The following is an 8,773-nucleotide window of genomic DNA, read 5'->3' on the forward strand; positions in this document are numbered from 1 at the left end:
TTAAAGGAGTGAAGTGGATCAGCTGGATTGTAGTAGAACGTGAACAACATACGTTAGGAAGGGGGCAAAGTGAACGAATGCTTTAAAACCAATGGTGAGGAATTTCTGTTTGATGGGGAGGTGGATGGGGAACCAACAGAGGTTCTTGAGAAGCAGGGAAACACAGACTGAACTTCTTTTAGAAAAACGATCTGGGCAGCAGATTGAAGTATTGACTCGAGTGGGAAGAGACAGGAAGCAGGGAGATCAGCGAGGAGGTTGATGGACTAATCCAGGCAGGATGTGATAAGAGAGGGTGGATCAGTTTGATAACAGTTTGGAGGGAGAGAAAAGGTCGGATGTTAGTAACGTTGTGTAGGTAACACCGACAGGATCTGAGGACAGACTGAATACGTGGGTTGAATGAGAGAGATGCCACGGACAATGTCAGCGCTATGGGCTTACGAGACAGGGAGGATGCTGGTGCCGTCTACAGTGATGGAAAAGTCAGGGGGAGGACGGGGTTTGGGTGGGAAGATGAGGAGTTCTGTTTTGGGCGTGTTAAACTGGAGGCGTTGGCAGGTCATCCAAATACAGATGTCCCGAAAGGCAAGAGGAAATGTCGAAATGCAGAGAGGGATAGAGAAGTGGATTTGGGAATCATCTGTGTAGAGATGGTAGTTGAAGCCATGGGAGTGAATGAGTCCGTCCCCCCCCGCCGGCAACAGGGATTGAGTCAGATTATCTTGTGCCTCCCCTGCACTTAGAATAGTGCTTGACAACAAATAAGTGCTTAACAAATACCATTATCACTATTATTATCACTCATCATTATTATCGAGGGCCCGGACCAGCAGCATTGCCTTCGGCTGGAGGGAAAGGGGTAGACTGTGGAAATGTTCTGGAGGGAGCACTGACAGAATTTGGGGACATACTAAATATGAGGGTTGAAACAGAGGAATAAATCAAGGATAATGCCAAGGGTGTGAGTCTCAGAGAAAGCGAGGTAATGATGTTGTCAACCACGGTGGGAAAGTTAGATGGAAGAGAGGATCTGGGAGAAAAGATGAAGAGTTCAGTTTCTGACATGACGACTTTGACGTGCAGTTAGGATGTCCTGGAGGTGGGAGGAAATGGGAGATTGCGGAGGAGAAAGTCAAGATTTGCGAGTTAGATTTGTAAATCATCTGCAACAAGGAGGTAAACTGAAGTCGTGGTCTCCCACAGTGGATGAGCCACTGAAAGAGCTCGGGAAGGACCAGCCAGAGAAGTAAAAGGAAAACCGGGAGAGAATAATGCCGGAAAAATGAAAGTTAATAGGTTTCCTTCCCAATTGGGATGGGAGCCAAGAGGACGAAAAGGATCAGCGTGGAGTACAGTCTGAGAGATTTGTCAAGAAGTAACTCGAGGGTGATTCTGGATGGAGCAATCTCCATGGCAGAAACCAGATTTTGAGGGCCCAGAAGAGAGACTGAAGACGCAAAATCGAGACAGCAGGTGTAGACAATCCCCACTGTACACAGAAGGTAACTGACTCACAGAAGTGAAGTGACTTGTCCAAGGTCACACAGCAGACAAGTAGTGGAGCCGGGAATAAAACCCAAGTTCTTGGACCCCTGGGTCTATGCTCTTCCCAGTAGGCCACACTGCTTCTTCTTGAGAGGAGGTTGCAAAGGATATAAGCATTGATGTTTGGGGGGGAGGAGTCCGAGGAGGGAACAAAAAAACTGGGGGGGCATTCACACCTGATGGATTCAATTCTGCCAACAAAGTAGCTGGCTAGGTCTTCGTGAACGGGATGGAGGAGGGAAGAAGCGGGGGACAGAGTTGCAGTAGGAAGTTAAAGGTCTGAAATAGATGTTGAGGCAATGGGCTTGGGAGCTCATGAGGGAGGAGAAATTGTACTGCTGAGCGGAAGAGCGGGCAGAGAAATAATTCAGTCGCATTTATTGAGGCTTACTGTGAGCCAAGCACTGTACTAAGCACTTGGGAGAGTGCAATATAACAAGAAACAGACAGATTCCCTGCCCACAATGAGCTTACAGTCTAAAGATAGCACAGAAAGATGAATCTGAAGCAAGTGAAGTCAGCCGGTGGCTGGATTTCCAGAAGTAGAAGAGACATATCGTGGCAGTTACCCAAGGCTGGGGGTTGGTGGTGCAAGATCAATAGGCGATTGGCGAAAGAGAGTCTTGATTTTGGTGGAGAGAGTGGAGCTGAGTGCACACATTTTGGCGGAAAGAGTCCCAGTAGGGCATAATAACTTGGGTTAATTTGGGGGGGGGGGAGGGAGGGTCTAAAGATCAGGGGTGCTCTATGTGGGGAGAGGACAGTTTTGCAGCGAGTGGAAGTATGGGAGAGGAAAGCTGGCAAGGAGATTGAGGTAGAAGGGTAAGATTTCAGAGTTGGTAAGGTTCAGAGTTCACAATCCGGCAACATTTAAAAACAAACTGATTTTCAAACACTGTATAAAGTTCTGTAATAAAAAAGAAAATTAATCATGCTTTGGCAATAATATATTATCAAAGATAATAATAACAGTGGCGATTGTTAAGTGCTTACTATGTGCCAGGCACCGTTCTAAGAGCTGGGGTGGACTCAAGCAAATAGCCTGGACACAGTCCCTGTCCCACATGGAACTCACAGTCGTTACCCCCAGTTTTCACAGTCGTTACCCCCAGTTTACTGCTGAGGTAACTGAGAAGTCACGTGACTTCCCCAAGGTCACAGCACATACTAATAATATAATAAAGTCACAGAAAATAATAATACTAATTGTGGTATTTGTTAAGCACTTACTATGTGCCAAGCACTGTACTAAGCATTGGGGCGCATACAAGCAAATCAGGTTGGAAACAGTCCCGGTCCCCCTTGAGGCTGACAGTCTTAATTCCCATTTTACAGATGGGGTACCTGGGGCCAAGAAAAGTGAAGCAATTTGCCCAAGGCCACAAGGCAGACAAGTGGCGGAGCCGGGAGTACAAAATCGGGACCTTCTGACTCCCAGGCCCAGGCTCTCTCCGCTATGCTATGCCGTTTTCCCTAAGAGGCAGAGCCAGGATTAGAACCCAAACTAGAGATAATAATAATAATGATAATAATAATGTTGGTATTTGTTAAGCGCTTACTAGGTGCAGAGCACTGTTCTAAGCGCTGGGGTAGATACAGGGTAATCAGGTCGTCCCACGTGAGGCTCACAGTTAATCCCCATTTTACAGACGAGGGAACTGAGGCACAGTGAAGTGACTTGCCCACAGTCACACAGCTGACAAGTGGCAGAGCCGGGAGTCGAACTCATGACCTCTGCCTCTGAAGCCCAGGCTCTTTCCACTGAGCCACGCTGCTTCTCTATCGCATCTAGTTAAATCCCAGAATTTTCTGGTACTGCATAATACGAATAAAGGTATTTTAAACTTTTCCTTTTCATTCAATAGCATTTATGGAGCACTTACTATGTGCAGAGCACTGGACTAAGCGCTTGGAATGGACAATTCGGCAACAGAGACAATCCCTGCCCAACGACGGGCTACAGAGGCACACAACGTAAATCAGAGAAGTACAACTCTTCAAGCATATGACTGAGCATTAGTGGTAAATTGGGCCAGTCTTGGAAAAGTCTGAAAACGGTCCAGTGAAAGATATTCACTAGTCAACTCTACTCAGAAATTAGTTGCATATTTTACACTTTAGCTTAACTACACCCGCCAGCCAAAAGAAGAGCAAAGTCAACATTTCTTGATGAAGATGCTGAACTTCAAACATTTGGGCAGGCTGAAAAGTCTTAGGTTAAAAATCGAGTAAAAGGAAGATGCAAAGAAGCCTTGGCATAGGCAATCAAAATTGTTTTCATCCTCGCCTGTATATTTTTACTGCAACCTTAGATCAAAATTTGGCCTACATTTATCTTTGCCTAAATGGTTGGATAGTAAAAACTCTTTGTCAGAAAACCGTCTACGGTTTGCTACATCTCATACCTCCTCTCTAGACGGTTAGCTTCCTTATGGCTTCTATTTTTAAGAACAATCCTCTGAAATGAGGGCACAGAAGGACTCGAGTTTCGAGAAAAATGTTAAAAAATTAAATACTTGACATTTTTATTTACAGCTTAGCTGCCCGAACTGAAACGCCTTCTATTAGTTGAACTTCTGAAAGGAAAGTGTTCTTTCCTTCGGAACAAGCCCCACCTATTTCCCTCCATTTCCCACAGGCTTCTGAATCAATGAGTAGTGTTCCCTGAACATCAACCGTCTGCGGTGCGCTTGGGAAAGTACAATAGGATTATTCATTCAATAGTATTTATTGAGCGCTTACTATGTGCAGAGCACTGTACTAAGCGTTTAGAATGTACAATTCGGCCACAGATAGAGACGATCCCTGCCCGACGACGGGCTTTCAGTCTAACCGGAGGAGACAGACAAAAACAAGACAACATAATCACGATAAATAAAATCAAGGGGATGTACACCTCACTAACAAAATAGGGTAACAAAAATATACACACATAATAATAATGATGTTGGTATTTGTTAAGCGCTTACTATGTGCCAAGCACTGTTCTAAGCACTGGGGTAGATACGAGGTAATCAGGTTGTCCCACGTGGGGCTCACAGCCTTCACCCCCATTTTACAGATGAGGTAACTGAGGCCCAGTGAAGTGACTTGCCCAAGGTCACACAGCTGACAAGTGGCAGAGCCGGGATTAGAATAATAATAATGTTGGTATTTGTTAAGCGCTTACTATGTGCCGAGCACTGTTCTAAGCGCTGGGTTAAATAAAGGGTAATCAGGTTGTCCCACGTGAGGCTCACAGTTAATCCCCATTTTACAGATGAGGTAACTGAGGCACAGAGAAGTGAAGTGACTTGCCCAAGGTCACACAGCTGACAAGTGGCAGAGTCGGGATTAGAATCCATGAGCACAGTGCTGAGGATTAGTAGACGGGATCCCTGACCTCAAAGAATTTACAACCCAGCAGGGGAGACACCTAAAAAAAAAAAAATACAGGTGGGAGGAAAAGAGTATTTATGGGGAGGAAGGGTGCGGATCAAAGCGAAGGGTAGGGAAGGTTTTCCATTGGAATTGGCATTTCAGAAACATTGCGAGGATGGGGAGAGCCGCGTCCCCTCAGGTACGAAAGAGGGGACGGCTCCAGGAAAGGGGAAGGGCCCGAGCAACCGCTCCGCGGCCGAAGAGACGAGAACGAGGCACGGTGAGCAGGGTGGCTTCAGAGGAACCACAGAGTGCAAGCTGGGGGGTAGCGGGAGAAGAGAGTGGATATGGGGGGAGGGTTGGTTAATGATGTTGGTATTTGTTAAGCGCTTACTATGTGCCGAGCACTGTTCTAAGCGCTGAGGTAGACACAGGGGACTCAGGTTGTCCCAGGTGGGGCTCACAGTCTTAATCCCCATTTTATAGATGAGGTAACCGAGAAGTGAAGTGACTTGCCCCAAGTCACCGAGCTGACAAGTGGCCGAGCCGGGATTCGAACCCATGACCTCTGACTCCAAAGCCCATGCTCTTTCCACTGAGCCACGCTGATCTGAGCGCCTTACAACTCCGATAATTTCTTCCTCATCGCCCAAGCATGAGGAGCTGCACTAGCCGCTCCCTCTCCCCCACCGCTACTAAGGCGGTAGCGGGCAAGTAGGAATCAAGAAGGCGGAGGCGGCGGATCTTTCTCTCCCTACACCTAGGTGAGAAGGAATAATAACAACGTCGGTATTTGTTAAGCGCTCACTATGGGCCGGGCACTTGTTGTAGCACAGGGTAATCAGGTTGTCCCACGGGAGGGCTCACGGTCTTCATCCCCATTTTACAGTCGAGGTAACTGAGGCACCGAGAAGTTAAGGAAGAAAGCGGGCCACTGGCTTTCCAGCACCACACGTCAACACCTCCCACGTGCAATCGGTCCTCCCGCTCGACCGTAAACCACAGGGAAGCGGGGATTGCGTCTACACACTCTACTACTCTCTCTCAGGCGCTCAGTAGAGAAGCAGCGTGGCTCAGTGGAAAGAACCCGGCTTGGGAGTCAGAGGTCATGGGTTCGAATCCCGGCTCTGCCGCTTGCCAGCTTTGTGACCTTGGGCAAATCACCTCACTTCTCTGTGCCTCACCTACCTCATCCGTAAAACGGGGATTAAAACCGTGAGCCCCACGTGGGACAGCCTGATCACCTTGTATCCCCCCCAGCGCTCAGAACAGTGCTTTGCACATAGTAAGCGCTTAACAGCCACCATTATTATTATTACTGTGTAAGCTCTCCATGGTATTTGTTAAACGCTTAACTTTGTGCCACTCGCTGGGATGGATAAAAGCTAATCAGGCTGGACAGGGTCCCTGTCCCAAGGGGGCCTCACGGTCTTAATCCCCGTTTTACAGGTGAGGAAACTGAGGCCCAGAGGAAGTCAAGCGACTTGCCCAAGATCACGCAGCAGCGAGCGCTTACCGTGGGCTGAGCACTGCACTGAGCAGCCTGGGAGAGTAAGAGGAGCAGCGTGGTGTAGTGGAGAGGGCAGGGGAGTCAGGTCACGGGTTCTAATCTAGCTCTACCGCTTGTCCGCTGGGTGGCCTTGGGCGAGTCGCTTCACTTCTCCGTGGCCCAGTCACCTCAACTGTAAAATGGGGATGGAGACGGTGAGGCCCACGGCGGGCAGGGAGCGTGCCGGACCCGATCCGTTCGTATCCATCCCGGCGCTCAGTACGGTGCCGGGCACACAGTAAGCGCGAGGAGCGGCGTGGCTCAGCGGAAAGAGCCCGGACTTGGGAGTCAGAGGTCGTGGGTTCCAATCCCAGCTCCGCCACTCGTCAGCTGTGTCACTTTGGGCAAGTCACTTCTCCTCTCTGGGCCTCAGTCCCCTCATCTGTCAAATGGGGACGAAGACGGTGAGCCCCACGTGGGACAGCCCGATCACCTCGTATCCCTCCCCAGTGCTCGGCACCTAGTAAGCGCTTAACAGATACCGTCGTCATCACTATTATTATTAAGAAATAGCACAGTTACGATCGTTATCACGCCACGGCGGAGTTGGTAGCCTCATCCCCCGGCTGACAGGGAGTCTGCGTGACGAGGAGGGGCTCGGACGGGCTCGGACGAGGGACGGAAGGGCTAGACCGTGGGCTCCATCCGCCCCACGAGTGTGCGGGGAGCTGGCCTGGCCAGAGAGGAGGAGGAGGAAGGGACCACACCCAGCCGGGGACAGGGCATCGGGGAGGCCTCGAGCGCTCAGTGCAGTGCCCTGCACATGGTAAGCCCTCGATTAATAGGACTGATTGATCGACAGGCACCGTGCCCGGCAGGGGAGGGTGGTGGGGCCAGGAATTGGGGGGGGGGTGAAGGAAGGGGGGTGCAACCGGGGGGCTGGGGGGGAGGAGGGGGTGCATGCAGTCTGAGGGAAGGAGGGGGTGCAGCCTGGGGGGCTGGGGGGGGAGGAGGGGGTGCATGCAGCCTGGGGGGAAGGAGGGGGTGCAGCCCGGGGGGGGGCTGGGGGGAGGAGGGGGTGCATGCAACCTGGGGGAAGGAGGGGGTGCAGCCTGGGGAGCTGGGGGGAGGGGGATGCATGCACCTTGAGGGTCTAGGGAGAGGAGAGGGTGCAGTCTGGAGGTCTAGGGGTAGGAGAAGGTGCAGCCCAGGGAGGTGGGAGTGCAGCCTAGGGAAGGGGGGGGGTGGAGTCCGGAAGCTGGGGGGAGGAGGGGGTGCAACCCGGGGAGCTGGGGGGAGGAGGGGGTGCAACCCAGGGGAGCTGGGGGGAGGAGGGGGTGCAACCCGGGGAGCTGGGGGGAGGAGGGGGTGCAACCCGGGGAGCTGGGGGGAGGAGGGGGTGCAACCCAGGGGAGCTGGGGGGAGGAGGGGTGCAGCCTGGGCGTCTGGGAAGAGGAGGGGATGCAGCCTGGGGAGCTGCGGAGAGGAGACGGAGCTGGGGGAAAAAGGGGGTGCAGTCCGGGCAAGTCGGGGGTGCCCGGGGAGCTGGGGGGAGGAGGGGGTGCAGCCTGGGGGGCTGGAGGGAGGAGGCGGTGCAGCCCGGAGGGCTGGGGGGAGGAGGCGGTGCATGCAGCTCGGGGATCTGGGGGGAGCAGAGGGTGCATGTAGGCCGGGAGGACTGGGGGCGGGAGCGACGGAGAAGGAGGAGAAGGGCGGCCTCCCTTGTCGGCGGGGCGCGGCCGGCCCCATCCCATCCCATCGGGGGCGGGAGGAAGCGGGAGCCCACACTCACCTTCCCCGTTCCCTGCGCGCTGCACCGGGCCGGGCCGGGCCGAGCCGGACAGGAGCCGAGCCGAGCCGAGCCGAGCCGAGCCGAGCCAAGCCGAGCGGAACGGAGCAGCCTCCGCCGCAACCAAACCCGCGGGGGCGGAGACGGGGGTGGCACCGAGCCGGGCACCCGGACGGGCCGGGCCGGGGCAGGAGAGGGAGGAGGAGGGGGCGTCCGCAGCGCCCCGCCCCTCCTCCCCTCCTCCGCCCCTGATTGGCCCTCAGCTCCACCGCGCGCGGACCTCCGCGCCTCCCATTGGCCCCCTCCGACGCCACTCACCCTCCTCCCCCCCCCTCCGACCACGCCCCCTCCCCTATAAGCCGCCCGGCCGGTCCCGCCGCCCTAAGCCCCGCCCCCAGCTTCCGATTGGCGGCGGCCGGCGCGGCCCGCATCCCCATTGGACCGCCCCCGCGTCCGTCTGCGCTCCCCTCCAATCCGGCCGCGGAGGGCCGTCGGCGGGGTAGGTTGCGCCCCGGCTCCCTCCCTTCCACATCGTCCCCCGTCGGGCAAGCTCTTCCCGCGAGGGGAGGGGAGGGGAGGGGAGGGGA

At 53.7% G+C, this 8,773-nt stretch overlaps 1 protein-coding gene across 1 annotated transcript in view; it reads right to left on the bottom strand.

Moving 5' to 3' along the window:
- SETD3 (SET domain containing 3, actin histidine methyltransferase) overlaps nt 1-8,290 on the bottom strand; it is a 106,699-nt gene extending 98,409 nt beyond the window's left edge. The window contains 1 exon segment of the mRNA XM_029063650.2: nt 8,190-8,290. The gene's annotated coding sequence lies outside the window, so the exon portion shown is untranslated.
- Nucleotides 8,291-8,773: the final 483 nt, after the last annotated feature.

This window comes from Ornithorhynchus anatinus, chromosome 1 (assembly GCF_004115215.2).
Source record: "Ornithorhynchus anatinus isolate Pmale09 chromosome 1, mOrnAna1.pri.v4, whole genome shotgun sequence".
Classification (NCBI taxonomy): Eukaryota; Metazoa; Chordata; class Mammalia; order Monotremata; family Ornithorhynchidae; genus Ornithorhynchus; species Ornithorhynchus anatinus.